The sequence below is a fragment of the Anomaloglossus baeobatrachus genome, chromosome 9 (genome assembly GCF_048569485.1).
Source record: "Anomaloglossus baeobatrachus isolate aAnoBae1 chromosome 9, aAnoBae1.hap1, whole genome shotgun sequence".
NCBI classification, from domain to species: domain Eukaryota; kingdom Metazoa; phylum Chordata; class Amphibia; order Anura; family Aromobatidae; genus Anomaloglossus; species Anomaloglossus baeobatrachus.
Genome location: NC_134361.1, coordinates 137,964,078 through 137,985,801, shown reverse-complemented (window position 1 = coordinate 137,985,801; position 21,724 = coordinate 137,964,078).

The following is a 21,724-nucleotide window of genomic DNA, read 5'->3' as shown; positions in this document are numbered from 1 at the left end:
GCACTCACATGGCTATATTGACTAAAAAAATGAAAAAGTTATGGATCTTGAAAAAAAAGGAGGAAAAAACATAAACAAAAATGGAAAATCGTAGGGTGGTAAAGGGGTTAAGAGCCAAAACATTGATGCCCTGGCATTAGATTTGTTTGGTGGGCGTTTCATACCCTAGACTACTAGCGGTTATTAAAATGCTGAGGCTGCAGTGGTTATTGGATAGATTGTCAACTTCAGACGAACAAGAAGAACTATGGATGAAATATGAACTATGTTAGGCCTCCTTCATATGTCCATGTTTCTGGTATAGGCTCTTCTCCACTAGCGTTTTTTTTCTCCAAATTCCATCGCATGGAGAAACGGATTGCAAACTGTGTAATGATTCACTATGATGCAATCTCCATTTCCCCGTTTTTTTCAGATTCTACACGGGCTCTCCTTGAAATCGCAGCATGCTGCGATTTGATGCGATTCTCAGCTCTCTCACCCCCATGCATTCCTATGGGGGTGAGAGAAAAGTCAGAATCCTGGTGGCATGCGCATGTCACACAGATCCTGGCACTTGCATACCGCGTCAGACTGGCTACGGGAGAAATCTCCTGTAAAACCAGGCCTGGCCGCGGTTACATGCACTGCACTCCGGAGCTGTCCCCTGAGCTCCAGAGTGCAGCCTTAACAGCGAGCGCCGAGTAATTGATTTCCCGGCGATTGCTGTTCAGGTCAGCCCAGCTGCAAACCGATCGGGCTGATCTCTGGAGCTCAGATGACCCCCTCTGGAGTGCAGTGCATGTAACCACGGCCAGGCCTGGTTTTACAGGAGATTTCTCCCGTAGCCAGTCCTACGCTGCTTACCTAAAAACTCACATAACACTCGGATGACACTCACATGTCATATGGATGCTATGTGAGGAAAAAAAACACACACCATACGCAGATCACACGCAGATCACACGCAGGATACTCGACTCACATTTTGAGCCGAGTATCGCTGTGATTTTATAAACGTCAGTGGAGAAGAGCCCTATGTTTGGTATCTGTTTTTTTATGGATACCACACATACCTGATATAACCTATGGGACTGCACACGTGTCATTGTACTCACACAGACAGTGCAAACACATGGAGACATCCTTTTTTTCTTGAAGCACAGAAAACAAAGGCCTGTACAAGTCTATGGGACCGTGAGAAACACGATGAGCACACGGATGACATCAGTGTGTAGTCCGTGTGCTGCTCGTGTGCTGTATGTTTGCTGCTCATATGCTGTCCGTGTGCTGCCCGTGTGTTGTATGTTTTCTTTCCATATGCTGTTCATGTGCTGTATGTTTTCTGTCCTTATGCTGTTCGTGTGCTGCCCGTGTGCTGTTCGTGTGCTGCCCGTGTGCTGTTCGTGTGCTTTTTGTTTTCTGTCCATATGCTGTCAGTGTGCTGTCCGTGTTCTGTCCGTGTTCTGTATGTTTGCTGTCCGTGTACTGTTCGTGTGCTGTATGTTTTCTGTCCATAAGCTGTCCGTGTGCTGCCCGTGTGCTGCCCGTGTGCTGTACGTGTGCTGTATGTGTTGAATATTGAGAGTATAGGGGACACTTTTGTAATAACTTATTCTTTAGACATACCGGAAACACAAGGATGGCACATGGATGGAAAACACTGATGACGCTGGTCCCGGATTATATGCTTGTGTGCAGGGGATCTTAAGCACCTTTCACAATATCACTACACCTACATTATGACAGTTATGGGTGCGTTATATATTCTGCAATCTCTTAAATCATTAGCTCACAAGGATAAATCACTGATACAAATCTGTGATTCAGATCTAGTAAGTGAATCCCATCTGCCAATCAATGTGCCTATAGCTATAAGTAACTATGTGATTAGTGTTGTGAATCACAGATAAGGCAGGTGATTCATTCACCTGTAATTACACCACAGGGCAGTAATCCCGCAGAATTATAGTAATGTGCCGTTCAGTCGGAGCTATTGTACGCGTTCAGTCGGAGCTATTGTACGCGTTCAGTCGGAGCAGACTTGTTTTCATTCCTTTGCCTTTCCCACCTCATTCCATCGCACCCTAGAGCAGAGAGGTGCTATTTTGGGGACTGAGGTTAGATAAATGCCCTGTCACTGTTCATTTTCTGTTTAGTTGAGGAAGGTGTGGCGAGAAAAGACTAGCAGAGGACCCCATAAATCTGAAAGTAATTTTAGAGAAATGGGGATGTCTGCTTTTTTATGTTTGCGTTCAGGAGGGTAATTAGTACTGCTGTCAGGGGAAAAACAAGCGTATTAGTCTGTAAGGTTAATAGAGGCGGAGGGGGCCCGGCAGGCTCCTTCTCAGCTGTGTGTCAGTCACAGTCCTGCCAACACACAGCAAACTCAGCTAGACCACTGATTACTAATTGAGTGATAATTTGAGGTTTAATAACTGCAATCTCCAGGAAAATAAGGGGGCTTGACACATGCTGGTGGGGGAGGAGATGGGGTGTCATACCAAGGTGTCCTTGGTGGCAGGTGGGAAGACACCTCCTTTGGTTTGCACCATATTCACGCTGTGCATTTCATCTACCGTGACAATCCTTGCTCTTCTTGAGGTCGCTCCTTGGCTGGATACCTTACAAAAGCCAAGGCTCTGGACCTTTTATTGTACATTTTTTCCTTTATTTCAGCCAGCCACTTATTCATACTTCAGCACATTCAACAGTAAGAAGAATTCTCAATAGAGTAATAATAACTTGATTTGTAATAATAATCTTCACAGTTAGGAGCAAAGTAGATCATTTGGTGCACGCTAAGTAATTCTATTGGCAGGGTTAATTTAGCTAGCCTCTTGCCTAGGAGGGACGGGTGGATGTGTATATATAGCTAATCGGCATCCCGCTCCAGCTAGGGCTTTTCCTATAACTGCAGGTGTCAGGCTGCCAATATAGTAACAAGTTTTATAGTGCGTAATAAAGTCTGTGTTTGTACAGGCACCATGTGCTCCCATTAACATATCCCAGGGAAATCCGCCAGGTTATAACAGGCCAAGGCCTGGGGCTAGGACGCCATTGTATAGCTTTAGTGAATATCAGCAGGCACCTCATCCAAATAAACTTCAGAATGATCCGGAGTATAGCTATGACATTTGTGTGCAACACGTCCTAACACAAAGCATAGCTGAAGTAACCAGAGCGCCAGTTTAAGTTTAATCTGGGACATATATAAAACTGAAATTCCGGCTAATTTGGTCTTGGAGCCCAATTGTGTGTGCGTGTTCACCAGCTGGGCCTCGTGGTGATGGAGGAAGGAGACAGTGACTGCACCAGGACAGATCTTTACCAGCAAGGCCAGAATGCCTGCCATCTTTAAAATATAACAGGCATAAAACTCATTTATTTCCTCCTAAATTCCTCAGTGTCGCATTGATGGAAATCAGCTTATTGTTATTCTTTTATGTTCATGCGTCGCATGGCAGGCCTCCATTAACTCTTGCTTCATGTATGTTGACAATGACAGCAGACTTGTTACTAATGGAATCTGGCACATTTTCTACTATCCCCTAAAGGGGTTGTCCCATGAAAGACATTTATGACATATGCAGAGGATCAGTAAGATCTGCCACTAATGGTATCCCAGTTGTGAATTAATAGATGTAGGTAAGAGCAATAATGTGCAGGAGTTCCTCCATATAAAAGCTATATACCCCCATACATACAGTATATGATATCATCACTAGAGATGAGCGAACCGGTCGCGGTTCGGCTGGAGCTTGGTTCGCCGAACCAAGGTCTGGTTCGCGTTCAGTTCGGCGAACCACTCAAACCCATAGGAAACAATAGGAGGCATTAACAAACACAAAAACACCTAGAAAACACCCTCAAAGGTGTCCAAAAGGTGACAAACAACTCACAACACAAACACATGGGAAAGTGACAAGGACATATACTCATGCAAAAACAAAAGAGCTGGACAAGGAAAAAGAGAAGTCACAGATATAGGCATGGCATGCCCTTCTAAAATGATGTAAAACACCGCAAGGTGACTCAAAGCGGAGTCTCCCTTTATTCCAAAAATTGGGCCACACACACACCCACACTTTCAGTGGCAGCACTTGTGCCCCAGTTGTACACTTCACAGGTAGATTTGCATCAAGCACATTCAAAAATACGCCATCCTTAACCGTCCCCAGGATGACACCGGGGTAGGTAGCAAAGTCTTTGCTGATCCAAGATCTGTTCATCTTGGATCATTTTTAGAAACACTGCAAGCAAGGGTTACTCCAAGCGGAGTCTCCCTTTTTTCCAAAAATTGGGCCACACAGACACACACCCGTTCAGTGGCAGCACTTGTACCCCAATTGTACACTTCACAGGTAGATTTGCATCAAGCACATTTAAAAATACGCCATCCTGAACTGTTACATCTCGTGGCTCTCCTGAGGCAAGGACTGAGGCAGTCTCCCATTCCTTGCCTGCCACGAGCACTCCTGCTCAGCAGCGCCGAAGGTCTGCCAGACTGCGCAGTGTGCAGGAGATACCTTCTCAGAGAGGCAGCAGAAGGGTGACACCTAGTGGTTCTCCTGTTACAAGGAGTGAAGCGGTCTCCCATTCCTGGCCTGCCGCAGACTCTCCTGCTCAGCGGCCCCGAAGGTCTGCGAGGCTGCGCAATGTGCAGAGGTTTACTGCTCAGGGAAGCAGTGAGATTCCCGTTATCTCTGCACATTGTGAGACCGAGGATCCCGCCTCTATTTCCCAGAGGCAGGAGGGTGAGCATGTGCAATGCGTGGTGGGTCCTGATTCGCTCACTGACGTCACACGGCTTGATGACAAGGCTGGTGACGTGGTGAATCCTGACTGGCCAGGCTGGGACGTCGTGGACCCTGATTGGGTCAAGTCCGTCATCTCCGCCTCGCGCCCGCCCTCGGGTGGAGCTGCACCTCCTTAAAAGCTCCCCCTGCCATCATGGCGGCGCGCGACTGTCCTTCTATGTTTGGATGTCTGGCAGCGTGCTGCCACGCCACTGCTCAGGCATTACTGTCTCTTGTGGGCTTGGCCCTTGCTGCTCCGGCAGTACCTCGTTTGCAGGCCGTGTTCCTGCCTTGCTGCTCCGGCAGTATCCCCTTCAACAGGCCGTGTTCCTGTCCCAGGTGAGCTCCTCGAGTCTCCACCGGACTCACCTGGTTATTGAAAGCACACGTGCGTGGGCACCTCTGTGCTACCCTCGTGCCATATTCTCGTGACTTCCACTGGCACACGTGCGTGGGCACCTCTGTGCTTCCCCGTGCAACAGGTACACCGAGCCGTGAGATCCCTGCCATACAACCCTCACGGGTTAGGGCAGATCGGTGTACATAGATCGTCTGTGACATTCCAGACGATCGCTAGCAGCAACCCGCTCACTCTTCACCCACCATAGCGGCGGTCCCTTACACCGCACAGTGGACCTTGACTGGCGGAAGCTGTCCATTTCCCATCTTGGCACGCTTCCCCGGGTCCCCCTCGTAACATTACGGTCGCGAGCCAAAGGTCTGGCTATGGCTGAAGAGCAGCAGCAGTTGCTGCGTTATGTGCAGCAGTTGGAGTCACGATTGGCAGCAGTGGAGCAGTCTTCCTCCGATAAGACTACTCTGAGGACAGTCGCCACCCAGGCGGCTACCCAGGCTGTGCTATTGGGCGGAAGGTCTCCTCGCCTTGCGCTTCCAGAGCGCTTTAGCGGCAACAGCTCTGAGTGCCGTGGTTTTATAAACCAGGTTACCACCTACTTAGAGCTGTCCGCGACTCTTTACGCTACCGAGAAGGCGAAGGTAGCCTTCGTCCAGTCCCTGCTCACAGGGAGAGCGCTGAAGTGGTCCACGCCGTTGTGGGAGCGCGGAGATCGGGTGGTGAATAACTTAACAGCTTATCTTGGGGCCATGAGAATGGTGTTCCTCGGGCCTCAAGTCACCCACGACTCCGCACTGCGCCTCCTACGACTTCGGCAAGGGTCCACTTCAGTCGGGGACTTTGCGGTACACTTTAGGACACTTGCCGCAGAGCTAGACTGGCCGGATAAGGTCCTTGTCCCTGTGTTTTGGGAGGGCCTGGCAGGGTTTGTCAAAGACGCACTGGCCACGCGTGAGGTGCCTGCCACTTTAGAGTCCTTGATTCAGGTTGCCTCTCGCATAGGCATCCGCCAGGCGGAGCGAAGGCTCGAGGTCTCTTCAGCACCCACGTCTTCTCGGCCTAAAAAGCGTCTGCCTCCCGTCTTCCATCAGACAGGTCTCCCAGCCAGTCCTGTAGGCGACTCTGTGGAGTCAATGGAGGTGTCCAAGGTGGTCTCCTCTGCCCCAGGTTCTCGGTCTTGTGTCATCTGCTTTTCCTGTGGGCAGAGGGGACACATAGCTACCCGATGTCCCAAAACCGTCGGGAAAAGACAGCGTCTAGTTTCTATCAGAGGGGGGACTCTAGACGCTAACTCTCCCTCTAGGTTGACTATCAGCGCCCAGTTGCAGTTCGGCACTACTCTCTTCTCTGCCCTGGCTTGCTTGGACTCAGGCGCTGAAGGCAATTTCATCTCGACCTCCCTGACAACCCGATACTCAGTTCCCCTGGTTCTGTTGCCCAAGCCACTCAGGGTTTCGTGTAGTCGACGGGTCCATACTACTCGATCCTATCACCCAGATCACCATCCCTCTCAGGATGGATGTACCACCGGGACACCATGAGCAGGTGTCCTTCCTGGTGCTTCCAGGGGGGACGGATGAAATCCTACTGGGCCTTCCCTGGTTGAGACAGCATGCTCCTATACTCAACTGGGCAACAGGGGAGATCTCATCCTGGGCAGGATCCTGTAGAGAGCACCTCGTGACTACCGAACCACCCGCTACCATTGGGTCGGTAGGGTCCTCAGGGGATACAGAGGGACCGGGTTTACCGACACCTTATGAGGCCTACAGGGATGTCTTTTCAAAAAGGGCGGCAGATACTCTTCCTTCCCACCGGCCATATGATTGCCGAATAGACCTGAAGCCAGGCTCCGAGCCCCCTAGGGGCAGAGTGTATCCACTCTCTGCGCCAGAGACGGAGGCTATGTCCAAATATATTCAGGACAGCCTGGCGAAGGGGTTCATTCGCAAGTCTATTTCTCCGGCTGGTGCAGGGTTCTTTTTTGTGCAGAAGAAGGAAGGGGATCTGCGCCCCTGTATCGATTACAGGGGATTAAATGCAATCACGATCAAGAACAAATACCCTTTGCCCCTCATTACTGAGCTATTTGATCGATTCCGCGGGGCAAAGGTCTTCACAAAGCTGGATCTACGCGGGGCGTATAATCTAGTGCGAGTCCGAAAGGGCGATGAGTGGAAGACCGCCTTTAACACCAGGGACGGTCACTATGAGTATCTAGTAATGCCCTTCGGACTCTGCAATGCCCCCGCCGTATTTCAAGACTTTGTGAATGACATTTTCCGGGATTTGTATCTTTCCGTGGTTGCATACCTGGATGACATTCTTATCTTCTCCCCCGATCTTACCACCCATCGGATGGATGTCATCCGAGTACTTAAGAGGCTCTGTACCCATTCGCTATATGCTAAGCTGGAAAAGTGCGTTTTTGAACGGGAATCCTTGCCATTCCTGGGGTACATCGTGTCCAGTCAGGGGTTAGCAATGGATCCGGGGAAGTTGGAGACAGTGATGAACTGGCCTGAGCCCCGCTCGCTGAAGGCGATCCAGCGATTCTTGGGGTTTATCAATTATTATCGCCAGTTCATTCCCAACTTCTCGACGGTGGCAGCACCCATCATTGCCCTTACCCGCAAGGGCGCTAATCCTAAAGCATGGACACGAGAAACGGTAGAGGCATTTCACACTCTCAAAACTCACTTCTCCAGAGCTCCCATCCTTCATCGTCCAGACATCTCCAAACCTTTCCTACTGGAGGTAGACGCCTCTTCGGTCGGTGCAGGTGCAGTCCTGTACCAGAAAAACGAACGAGGAAGGAAGCATCCTTGTTTCTTTTTCTCCAAGACCTTTTCTCCGGCCGAGAGGAACTACTCCATAGGGGATAGGGAGTTACTGGCGATGAAACTAGCATTCCAGGAATGGCGGCATCTCCTGGAGGGTGCGAAGCATCCATTTGAGGTATTTTCTGACCACAAAAACCTCACATACCTCCAGACAGCACAACGCCTGAACCCAAGGCAGGCCCGTTGGTCTTTATTCTTCTCCCGGTTCCGCTTTATTATCCGCCACCTGGCCGGTGAGAAGAACGTACGGGCCGATGCCTTGTCACGTTGTATGGTTGTCTTGGAGGAGGACGAGGAGGAGCCTCGTCTTATACTACCCCCGGACAGCTTGAGGATGGTCACTCCCACTTCTTTGGACCAGTTGCCACCTGGCAAGACCCTCGTTCCCCCTGAACTACGGAACGAGGTGCTATCGTGGGCCCATGCCTCCAAGGTTGGGGGTCACTTCGGGGTCAAAAGGACCAGAGACCTGGTGACCAGGCATTATTGGTGGCCGAGACTACCCCAGGACATACAGGAGTATGTGGGAGCCTGTATGTCGTGTGCTCGGAATAAGCCGTCCCGGCAGAGACCGGCAGGTCTTCTTCACCCACTGCCAGTGCCGGATCGTCCCTGGGAAGTGGTAGGGATGGACTTCCTGGGAGATCTGCCCAAGTCAGCAGGGCACAGGGTCGTATGGGTCATCACGGACCACTTCTCTAAAATGGTCCACTTGGTTCCTCTCCCACGACTCCCGACATCACGTGCTCTCGCCACCTTGTTCATTTGGCATGTATTTAGGTTGCATGGCATGCCTGACAAGGTGGTGAGTGACCGGGGTCCCCAGTTCGCGTCTCGCTTCTGGAGAGAGCTCTGTAAGCTCCTGCAGATAGAGCTGAACATCTCCTCCGCATACCATCCCGAGACCAATGGACTAGTGGAGAGGACTAATCAGACCTTGGTAACTTACCTCCGCCATTTTATATCCGCGCACCACGACAACTGGGCTAACCTCCTTCCTTGGGCCGAATTTGCCATTAACAATTCGGTCCATGAATCCTCTGGCCAGACTCCGTTCCTACTCAATAACGGACAACATCCCAGAATCCCGGTTCCGATGCCCATTACGTCACCCGATACTAGAGTGGAGGATTGGGCGACCAAGGCCCGGGAGATCTGGGATGACACCCAAGAGGCTCTTAAAAGGGCTAAAGACCGGATGGTGACAACGGCTGATGTTCGCCGCCGCCCTGCACCATCCTTCGCCCCTGGTGACCTAGTATGGCTGTCCTCTAAGAATGTTAACCTACGGGTACAGGCAGCCAAATTCGCCCCTAGGTATCTGGGTCCGTTTAAAGTACTACAGCAGGTAAACCCAGTGGCATATCGACTCCAGCTCCCTCCACGCTGGGCTATAGCCAACACCTTTCACGTGTCCCTCCTGAAACCCGTACGACTTAATAAATTCTCGGGGTCCCTGCCGGCTATAACCGACTCCCCGTCCGACGACCCTGAGGTGGCAAAACTTGTGGAGACAAAAGTATTACAGGGCAAGAGGTACTACCTCGTGGAGTGGGCCGGCCGTGGTCCGGAGCATAGATCCTGGGAGTTGGAGGATCATATCCGCGCCCCGGGTTTGATAGCAGCCTTCGAGCACGGACAGGGGGGGGGGGCCTAGACGGGGGGGTAATGTTACATCTCGTGGCTCTCCTGAGGCAAGGACTGAGGCAGTCTCCCATTCCTTGCCTGCCACGAGCACTCCTGCTAAGCAGCGCCGAAGGTCTGCCAGACTGCGCAGTGTGCAGGAGATACCTTCTCAGAGAGGCAGCAGAAGGGTGACACCTAGTGGTTCTCCTGTTACAAGGAGTGAAGCGGTCTCCCATTCCTGGCCTGCCGCAGACTCTCCTGCTCAGCGGCCCCGAAGGTCTGCGAGGCTGCGCAATGTGCAGAGGTTTACTGCTCAGGGAAGCAGTGAGATTCCCGTTATCTCTGCACATTGTGAGACCGAGTATCCCGCCTCTATTTCCCAGAGGCAGGAGGGTGAGCATGTGCAATGCGTGGTGGGTCCTGATTCGCTCACTGACGTCACACGGCTTGATGACAAGGCTGGTGACGTGGTGAATCCTGACTGGCCAGGCTGGGACGTCGTGGACCCTGATTGGGTCAAGTCCGTCATCTCCGCCTTGCGCCCGCCCTCGGGTGGAGCTGCACCTCCTTAAAAGCTCCCCCTGCCATCATGGCGGCGCACGACCGTCCTTCTATGTTTGGATGTCTGGCAGCGTGCTGCCACGCCACTGCTCAGGCATTACTGTCTCTTGTGGGCTTGGCCCTTGCTGCTCCGGCAGTACCTCGTTTGCAGGCCGTGTTCCTGCCTTGCTGCTCCGGCAGTATCCCCTTCAACAGGCCGTGTTCCTGTCCCAGGTGAGCTCCTCGAGTCTCCACCGGACTCACCTGGTTATTGAAAGCACACGTGCGTTGGCACCTCTGTGCTACCCTCGTGCCATATTCTCGTGACTTCCACTGGCACACGTGCGTGTGCACCTCTGTGCTTCCCCGTGCAACAGGTACACCGAGCCGTGAGATCCCTGCCATACAACCCTCACGGGTTAGGGCAGATCGGTGTACATAGATCGTCTGTGACATTCCAGACGATCGCTAGCAGCAACCCGCTCACTCTTCACCCACCATAGCGGCGGTCCCTTACACCGCACAGTGGACCTTGACCGGCGGAAGCTGTCCATTTCCCATCTTGGCACGCTTCCCCGGGTCCCCCTCGTAACACTGAACCATCCCCAGGATGGCACCGGGGTAGGTACCAAAGTTTTTGCTGATCCCAGATCTGTTCATCTTGGATCATTTTTAGAAACACTGCAAGCAAGGGTTAATCCAAGCGGAGTCTCCTTTTTTTCCAAAAATTGGGCCACACAGACACTCACCCCTTCAGTGGCAGCACTTGTGCCCCAGTTGTACACTTCACAGGTAGATTTGCATCAAGCACATTCAAAAATACGCCATCCTTAACCGTCCCCAGGATGACACCGGGGTAGGTAGCAAAGTCTTTGCTGATCCCAGATCTGTTCATCTTGGATCATTTTTAGAAACACTGCAAGCAAGGGTTACTCCAAGCGGAGTCTCCCTTTTTTCCAAAATTGGGCCACACAGACACCCACCCCTTCAGTGGCAGTGTGGCGCCCTGGACAAGCCAGGGGCCACAGAGCACAACACCTACACACCCCACACTCCCAGTCAGGCAAACCGAAGTCAAACACAAAACCCTTGTTGCCTTCCTCCAGGGGCTGATGTCCACACCAGGGGGGTGGGCCAGGTGGTTGGCCCCACCCACCGAGGAGTTCACAGTCCTGGAGGCGGGAAAAGTAGAGAGTTCAGTTTTGGAAGTGAAAGTGAGAGGAAGTGAAGTGGCAGTAGAGCAGACTGAAGTTGGTCCGGGTGAGCGGCCCGGACGGATCAGCAAGGTTGGCAGACGGTGGTGACCGTCTGCAGGAGTGACCGATCGGAGTTTGCCGTAAGGACCGTGGACGGGCGGTGGCCCGGCGGTACCGGACCGGTACACAAGGTGAAGTCAGCACCATCTGGCAGGGGTGTACGGACCCTGACAAGGCTAGGAGTTGCCGTGAATTTGTCAAATCCGTTAGCGAAGGGAACCTCCTGGGTTTCCCAGCAGCCAAGTCCCGTGAGAAGGCAACCATCCAACCCTGAGAGGGAAGCACCGCCACCGCCAAGGCAACCCTTTCCCAGGGCCAGAGCCTGCGGGCAAAAAGGGGCTCCTCCAGCCCATATCCAAGCTGGGGAGCGGGTTACCGGTGGGGACCCATCGGAACTAAACACTACACGGGTGCAGGGAAAGGCAGTCACCATCAACCTGCCAGGAGCAGAAACCACCGCAGCCGTCAGTGGGACCCGTCCATCCAGCCATGTGTTTTACCGAGAACTGTGTCTTCGTCATTGGCTGAGTGAGTACAACCGTGCCGTGCGGCACAGCGCTGCCCCTGCAACCCTGCACCACACCAGGCCCCGCAACCCGCCTGTCATCCACCCCTACCCCCATCACCAGGCCCCGGGACAACCAACCCCCTACCCACGGAGGGGAGAACTAACAACAAAGCTGCTCCCTGTCATCGCTCCCGGGATCCCCGTCTAGAGCAGCGGTGGTGTCCCCCAAAATCACCACAACCGTGGGTGGCGTCATGGACAATATCAAACCCCCACCATCCAAGCCCCTACCCCTTTTCACTCACGGGCGAGGAACGCCGCTCGAGTCCCCGGGATCCGGCCCACCGCTCGAGACACCACCGAGCAGCAGCCGCAGCAGCAGCGACCGGACCCGAGCAGTGGGAGAGCGCAGCTTCCCCTCCTCCGCCCGCGACAGCAGCACTTGTGCCCCTGTTGTACACTTCACAGGTAGATTTGCATCAAGCACATTCAAAAATACGCCATCCTTAACCGTCCCCAGGATGGCATCGGGGTAGGTAGCAAAGTCTTTGCTGATCCCAGAACTGTTCATCTTGGATCATTTTTAGAAACACAGTAAGCAAGGGTTACTCCAAGCGGAGTCTCCCTTTTTTCCAAAAATTGGGCCACACAGACACCCCATCAGTGGCAGCACTTGTGCCCTAGTTGCAAACAGGATGTTTTGATTTGCATCAAGCACATTCCAAATCCACAAGAATTTACTCTACCCAGGATGACACAGGGGTAGTAAATTCCTTGTGGATCCATGACTTGTTCATTTTGATGAATGTTAGTCTGTCCACATTGTCACTGGACAGACGCGTGCGCTTATCTGTCAGCACACACACAGCAGCACTGAAGACACGTTCAGAGACAACGCTGGCAGCTGAACACGACAAGATCTCCAAGGCGTAAGTGGAGAGCTCTGGCCATTTTTCAAGATTTGAAGCCCAATATGAGCAAGGCTCCATTTACAAAGTCAAGGCATCAATGTTCATTTGGAGATACTCCTGTATCATCCTCTCCAGCCGTTGACTATGTGTCAGACTTGTTGTCTCTGGTGGCCTTGCAAAGGATTGTCTAAAAAAACTATGAAAAGATTCAATAAAATTGCTGTTACCAGCACCAGATACGGTGCTGCTGGTATGGGTAGACTGTTGAAGATGACGAGACCGTCCCATGTTTCTCAAGTTACAACTGGGAGAGTCACTCCGTGCAGTAACAGCTTTTGCTGAAACTCCTGCATACGTACGTCCCTTTCTATGGCTGTAATTATGTCACAAAATTTGGACTTGTCGGGGATCTAATAGTGTGGCAAGCCAGTAGTCATCATCACTTCTAATTTTTACAATACGAGGGTCATGTTGGAGGTAGTGCAGCAAGAAGGCGCTCATGTGTCTTGCGCAGCCATGCGGACCAAGTCCACGCTGTGTTTGTGGCATAGAGGTGCTAACCGTTCTTTCTTCCTCTGACATCTCCCCCCAACCTCTTTCAACTGAAATTTGACCAAGGTCTCCCTCATCCGCTGAGTCTTCCATGTCCATGGACAGTTCGTCCTCCATTTCTTCATGTTCTCCTGCACTTTCCTCGACATTTTGCCTATTACCATGCGCCCTTGTTGATCCCTGTCCCCCATGGTCCCATGCCTGCCGCCTTGGGGATGAGGAACGTCTGGACCTTGGTGATGTTGTTGTCCCTTCCGCATATGAATCCTCCTGTAGTTCCTCCCCTTCCTGTTGTCCCACCCCCTGACTCCTGACTCCGAATAGTGTTTAGCATGTGCTCCAGGATGTAAATGACTGGAATTGTCATGCTGATAATGGCATTCTCAGCGCTAAACATATTCGTCGCCATGTCGAAACTGTGCAGAAGGGTGCATAGGTCCTTGATCTGAGACCACTCCATCAGGGTAATCTGCCCCACCTCTGCATCTCGTTGGCCCAGGCTATACGTCACGACGTATTGCACCATGCCTCGGCGGTGCTGCCACAGTTGCTGTAACATGTGGATAGTCGAATTCCAGCGTGTTGGCTCATCGCATTTCAGGCGATGAACCGGCAGACCGAAAGACTTGTGGAGCGATGCACGTCGCTCAGCTGAGGCGGTTGAACAGCGGAAGTGAGCAGACAGTTTTTCATGCCCTGTTCAGAAGGCCATCTAGGCCGGAGTAGTGTGTTAAAAATTGCTGGACAACAAGATTCAACACGTGAGCCATACAAGGCGCTTGTGTCACCTTGCCCTGGCGAAGGGCCGCACCCCGGTTTGCAGCATTGTCGCACACGGCCTTACTGGGCTGCAGGTTGAGTGGAGACAACCAATTACCAAACTCAGTCTCCAGAGCTGCCCACAACTCAGCCGCTGTGTGCTCTTAGTTCCAAGACATTTCAAGACAAAGACTGCCTGATGCCGTTGCGCTCTGCTGCCAGCATAGTAATGAGGGGTGCGTGATTCCTTCTGCGCAGTTACAACGCTGGTGGCCTGACCAGGCAGGCTTGGGGCGGAGGTGGAGGACCCAGACGAGGTTGAGGAGGCAGAAGCAGTTTAGGAACTTGGACAGACAGAGGATTGACGCCCAAGTCGTGGGGACGGCAAGACTTGTGCAGCAGACCCTTCACCATCTATCACCATAGTTACCCAGTGCCCAGTCAGCGACATGTAACGTCCCTGTCCATGCTTACTGGTCCAAGTATCGGTGATGAAATTCACCCGTTCACACACAGAGTTTCTCAAGGAAGCGGTGATGTTGTGTGCGACATGCTGGTGTAGCGCAGGCACACCTTTATTAGAGAAGTAGTGTCGGAAAGGCAGCATTTCGGTAGCCAAGAGCTTACAGAGGGATAAAGTCAACCTCTTAGCTTTGTCATGGGTCGCAGGAAATGGCCTTTTATTTGTCGATATCTGAGGGACAGAGATCTGGCTGTTGTGTGTAGACGGTGTTGAAGAGGGTGTCCCTGGAAAAATGCAGGTTTGTGAGGAAAGTGCAGGCGTAGACATGATGTTGCCTTCATCCAACGTTGGTGCTATCGATGTCTGAGAGAGCTGTACACACGCACTTGTTTCCCCTTCCCAACCAACTGACGACCTACCAAGCAAACTGCCTGTTGCGGTTACAGTGGTGGAAGTTGTGCGTGGAAAACCAGGTGTGACAGCTGTCCCCACAGTCCTAGAAGATGAAGAGCTCGGTGATGCAATGGAAGGGGCAGGCGGTGGATGCTTCGCTCCGCTAGGCCGCATTGCAGCACAATGAGCTTCCCACTGGGACATATGATATTTATTCATGTGACGATTCATGGAAGAAGTTGTCAAACTGCTGAGGTTTTTGCCTCTACTAACAGATTCCCAACAAATTTTACAGATCACATGATTTGGGCGATCCTTTGCAAGGTCAAAAAAGGACCAGGCTAGGCAAGGCTTAGAGGGCATTCGACCTGCTGAGCCATCCCGACTAGTGCTCAGAGGCAGTGTTGTGGCTGAGGATGCAGTTGTAGATGTCCTACCAGTACTCCTCCTCTGTCCAGGAAGGCGCAAGGTGACTTTGTCGTCAGTTGCATCCTCCTCCACCGCCTCTGTTGACCTCCTCGAGTGCCTGACTGTGGGTTGACAGTAGGTGGGATCTAGAACTTCCTCATCTAGCGTTGTGTTTGCACTCCCCTCACCCTCAGACTGAGCCTCTTCTTGCCCTGACCGAATATTTAAGTTGTCATCCCAATCTGGTATCTGCGTCTCATCGTCATCAGTATGTTCCTCATTGACTATTACAACAGGTGTTTCAGTTTGTGAATAAGGGTCAACATTATGCTCAGAAACTTGGTCATCACGGCCTGAATCTGAGTCACAAAGGTTCTGGGCATCACTGCAGACCATTTCCTGGTCTGTACTCACTGTAGCTTGCGAGCAGACCTCTGATTCCCAGGCTATAGTGTGACTGAACAGCTCTGCAGACTCAGCCATCTCAGTTCCACCATACTGTGCAGGGCGGATGGAGACTTGAGAGCTGGGAGAAAGCAAGTGTGATTGGGATGACAACTCAGAGGACTGGTGTTTTTTGGATGCGGTAGTTGAGGTGGCGGAGAGGGCACTTGTTGGACCACTTGAGATCCATTCAAGCATTTTTTTTTTTGGCCATCATCTACCTTTGTTCCAGTTGTTTGTGTTCGTAAAAAAGGGAGCACATCTGATTGTCCACGGAAAGTAGTAGACATCTTACTTTTGCTGGAAGATGGCCTATCTTCAGCAGATGTTAATGGAGCTTTGCCACCTTCCCAACGGACAAACCCTTTTTTTCCTTTTCCAACACGCCTGTTCCCCTTTCCACCACCATCTGTTATTTTGCCACTCATTTATATTGCGACAAGATTGTGTACTTAAAATGTGTTAGTAAAAATTTAGAGGTGGTGTAGATTGTAGCGGTGGTCTACCTTTATTGACAGCAGAATAAACAACAATAACTATCCCGGACAATGCAACTATGGCCTTTAAACTGGCAGCACAGTTTGCTATTCTAATAGCTTAGTAAAAATGAGTTTGAGTGTGCAATGCAGAGGTGCTGCAAATATCTTTGCACCAGTGGGACACTAAAGAAGTCCAACAGCCACTTTTAGGATGCCACTAAGTTTCCTCAGTGTTTGCTAGTATAATAGCTTAGTAAAAATGAGTTTGAGTGTGTAATTCAGAGGTGCTGCAAATATCTTTGCACCAGTGGTACACTAAAGAAGTCCAACAGCTACTTTTAGGATGCCACTAAGTTTCCTCAGTGTTTGCTAGTATAATGGCTTAGTAACAAAGAGCTTGAGTGTGCAATGCAGAGGTGCTGCAAATAGCTTTGCACCAGTGGGACACTAATGAAGTCCAACAGCTACTTTTAGGATGCCACTAAGTTTCCTCAGTATTTGCTAGTATAATGGCTTAGCAACAATGAGCTTGAGTGTGCAATGCAGAGGTGCTGCAAATATCTTTGCACCAGTGGGACAATAATGAAGTCCAACAGCCACTTTTAGGATGCCACTAAGTTTCCTCAGTGTTTGCTAGTATAATAGCTTAGTAAAAATGAGTTTGAGTGTGCAATGCAGAGGTGCTGCAAATATCTTTGCACCAGTGGGACACTAATGAATTCCAACAGCCACTTTTAGGATGCCACTAATTTTCCTCAGTGTTTGCTAGTATAATGGCTTAGTAACAATTAGCTTGAGTGTGCAAAAGGCAGGAGGGTACAGTGGCTGGGTTGTGTGTCAGTGCACAGGAAAGGAAACCTCACTTTCTATCCCTCCTAATGGTGAAATGCAGCAAGGAAGTCCTTGAGCTTAGCTACACAGATGCTGTTTTCTGTAGCTGTTAAAAACAGTTTCCACGGACCTGACTGTCACCTATGACTCTGAGCCTGCTGTAATTAGCCCTTACAAGGGCTGAAAGAAACTTCTATCCCTATTCTGTATAGCGCTGTGTCTAGAGCGTACACAACAGGATCGGCGACAGGAGCTGCGCCAGCGGTGACTGATACCCAGACGCAGAAGGCAGATAATGGCGTCCAGACGGGCAGATACCCGTTTTTATAATGCAGGGACATGTGACATGGACAGCCTATGACACATGCCCTTGCTTGTCTGGCAAAAAGTCCACTTAGATATGTGTGTGTTTGGGATTGGCTGACATGCTGGCCTGCCCCACTACATGCGCGCTTAAGGAAGGAAGACAAGAAAAAAAAAAAAAGGCGATCGCCATTATCCCTGCAGCAGTGATCTGAACGCGCAGTCCCCGCACACAATACGCTGAAATTTCATAACAGTGTGAGTAACAGAGTGACTTACACTATTACAGTGTAAAGCCAGCTACTAATTAGCTTGGCTTTTTGCTGCTGGAACCGTTCTCGAACGTAACTCGAGCTATCGAGCTTTTAGCAAAAAGCTCGAGTTCTAGTTCGATCTAGAACACCCCCCAAAATCACTCGAGCCGCGAACTGGAGAACCATGAACCGCGCTCAACTCTAATCATCATCACAGTGTTTACATTCTGATTTTGTTAAAATGATATTGTGAAGTACATGGAGTTATGTGTATATAAATACCATACTGCTCACTAGAGATGAGCAAACCTGAAGTTCGGTGTTCGTACCAAACACAGACTTTTTAAAAAAAAAACAAAAAAAAACAAAGTTCAGGTCCAGGTACTTAATCCCACGTGTAAGGGCTCAATACAGAGCCCAGGATAAATATGAGCCGCTCCATACTGCAATCTTTGGGAGATATAATAAACAAATCAACATGAGTTGAATAATTAGCTTTATTTATTTATTTTTTATGCCATACATCGTGTGGTATAAATGATTAGGCAGTTTTATTCCTCCGGTCAGTACAATTACAGCAATACTAGATTTGTATAGGTTCTTGTTAGGTTTAGCTGCTATTAGTGATGAGCGAGTAGCAAAAAGCTCGGGTGCTCGAGGCTCGGGCCGAGCATCCCAAGATACTCGTGTACTCGGCCCGAGCACCGAGCCCAATGTTATCCTATGGGAGACCCGAGTATTTTTCTGAAATGACCCCCGGCAGCATGTAGAAACCCTAAAAATGTCACAAAAGTTTCAGAAGAGTGCTCAAATGACATGGAAACAGCATGGGGAAGACCCCTTGAAGCATTTATCACTCAAAAGTCACAGCTGTGAACAATTTTGTCCAAGTTTTACGCCATTTTTACGGACTCACCAGAAAACCTTCCAAAATGACACCAAAATGAATTTTCATGGCGGAAATGTTAAGGGCACATACCCAATAGTAAGATAGAGCTGGTGTATGTTACTTTTTGAGATTATTACTTGAAAGATTTTACGTAAAAACATTGTGAGACACTCCGATGTCCAAAACGCACGTTTTGTGCTTTTTACTAGCGATGTCGGTCATTTTTTTTTCATTCTATCTCCCGTCGGTCGGTCTCACTCTGTCTGTCTCTGTCTTGTCTGTCCCTCTCTCACAGTCTGTCGGTCAGTCTCCCCCCTCTCTCATACTTACCGTTCCCCGATCACTGCCGCGGCGCTGCACAGCTGTTCACTAAACTCCGGCGGCTTTTCCTCTTTTGAAAAAGCCGGCCGCTCATTAATCAATCTCGTATTCCCTGCTTTCCTGCTTTTCGGCGCCTATGATTGGTTGCAGTGAGACATGCCCCCACGCTGAGTGACAGGTGTCTCACTGCACCCAAACACAGCGGCCGGTGGGTGTGTGTATACTGTGCAGTGAAATAAATAATTAAATAATTAAAAAAAACGGCGTGCGGTCCCCCCAATTTTAATACCAGCCAGATAAAGCCATACGGCTGAAGGCTGGTATTCTCAGGATGGGGAGCTCCACGTTATGGGGAGCCCCCCAGCCTAACAATATCAGTCAGCAGCCACCCAGAATTGCCGCATACATTATATGCGACAGTTCTGGGACTGTACCCGGCTCTTCCCGATTTGCCCTAGTGCGTTGGCAAATCGGGGTAATAAGGAGTTAATGGCAGCCCATAGCTGCCACTAAATCCTAAATTAATCATGTCAGGCGTCTCCCCGAGATTCCTTCCATGATTAATCTGTAAATTACAGTTAAAAAACACACACACACCCGAAAAATCCTTTATTAGAAATAAACAGCACTAACAAAGTCCCTCATCACCAATTTATTAACCCCGACAAACCCTCCATGTCCGGCGTAATCCACTGTCCTCCAGCGTCGCATCCAGCTGTGCTGCATGAAGGTGACATAGTTACATAGTTACATAGTTACTTAGGTTGAAAAAAGACCTAGGTCCATCTAGTTCAACCTTCCTCCACCAGTTCTACATTTAGTCACTAAGTCATTTATAACCAACAATGTTTTGTGTACTGAGGAAATCATCCAGCCCTTTTTTAAAAGCTGTTATAGTATCTGCCATTACAACCTCTTGTGGTAGTGTATTCCACAGTCTGACCGCTCTAACTGTAAAGAACCCTTTCCTATTTAGGTGTCGGAATCGCTTTTCTTCCACTCCCAGTGAGTGCCCCCTGGTCCTTAGTATTGTTTTTGGAAGAAATAAGTCATGTGCCAGTCCTTTATATTGACCACACATGTATTTATACATATAAATGAGATCTCCTCTGAGACGTCTTTTTTCTAAGCTAAACATATCTAAATTTTTCAACCTGCCATCATATGGGAGGCCTTCCATTCCTTGTAATAGTCTAGTTGCCCGCCTTTGAACTGACTCTAACTTCTGAATGTCCTTTTTAAAATGTGGAGCCCAAAACTGGATCCCGTATTCCAGATGTGGTCTTACAAGTGATTTATAGAGGGGTAACAATACGTTGGGATCACGGGATCTAATCTCTCTTTTTATACACCCTAAAATCTTGTTTGCTTTTGCAGCTGCTGCTTGACATTGAGTGCTGCTGCTCAGCTTATTTGTAATGAGAATACCCAAGTCCTTCTCCTGTTCTGTAGTCCCGAGTTTACTTCCATTTAATGTATACGCAGCTATAGGATTACTCCGTCCTAGGTGCATTACTTTACATTTATCAACATTAAATCTCATTTGCCAAGTATCTGCCCATTCTGACATCTTATCCAGATCTTTTTGTAATATTGTACTATCCATGTCAGTTTTTAATATCCTACATAGTTTGGTGTCATCGGCAAAGACTGACACTGTACTATCAATCCCATCCACAAGGTCATTAATAAAGAGAGTAAAAAGAATCGGTCCAAGCACAGATCCCTGCGGCACCCCACTGCTGACTATAGCCCATTTAGAGAATGTACCATTTATGACTACTCTTTGTTTCCTATCTCTTAGCCAATTCCTTACCCAGTTGCATATTGTGTCCCCTAGTCCTTGCTTCTGGAGCTTTAGTATAAGGCTATTATGTGGTACAGTATCAAATGCTTTTGCAAAGTCCAAATAAATCACATCAGCTGCATTACCAATATCCAGGTTTGAACTTACCCCCTCATAGAACCCCAACAGGTTGGTTAGACACGACTTATCTTTCATGAATCCATGCTGTTTGTCAGTTATCATATTATTTTCTGCAATATATTTTTGCATGTCATCCCTTAAAATGCCCTCAAAAACTTTGCATACTACTGATGTCAGGCTTACTGGACGATAGTTGCCTGGATCTACCCTCTTACCTTTCTTAAATATCGGTACCACATCAGCAATCCTCCAATCCTGAGGCACCAACCCCGTTACAAGTGAGTCTAAAAAGATGAGATACAGCGGTCTGTCGATTACGGAGCTCAATTCCCTCAATATTTGTGGATGAATGCCATCTGGCCCTGGGGATTTGTCAATGTTTAATTTACTCAGACGTAGGCGTACTTCATCTTGTGTTAAATTAATTATATCGGGTGGTGGACTTTGATTTTTCACTTGTTGAATGATCCCTGGTACAGTCAGTTCCTTGGTGAATACAGATGAGAAATGCCTATTTAATATCTCAGTCTTTTGTTTGTCCTCTATAACTAACTTGTTATTATATTTTAAGGGTCCGATACTATCCTTTGTTTTCCTTTTGGCATTAATGTATTTATAAAAGATTTTGGGATTTATTTTAATGTCATTGGCGATTTTTGTTTCAGTAGCTAGTTTTGCTTGTTTGATTTCTTTTTTGCATTGCCTATTGATATCTTTATACTCCTGCAATGCTATTTCTGTATTCTCAGGCTTTAAGATTTTAAACGCCCTTTGTTTTTGTTTTATTATACTTTGTACAGTCTTATTTATCCATAGTGGTTTCTTTTTATTCCTGGACATTTTATTACCAGAGGGTATACGTTTTTTACAGGACTCTAGTAGTA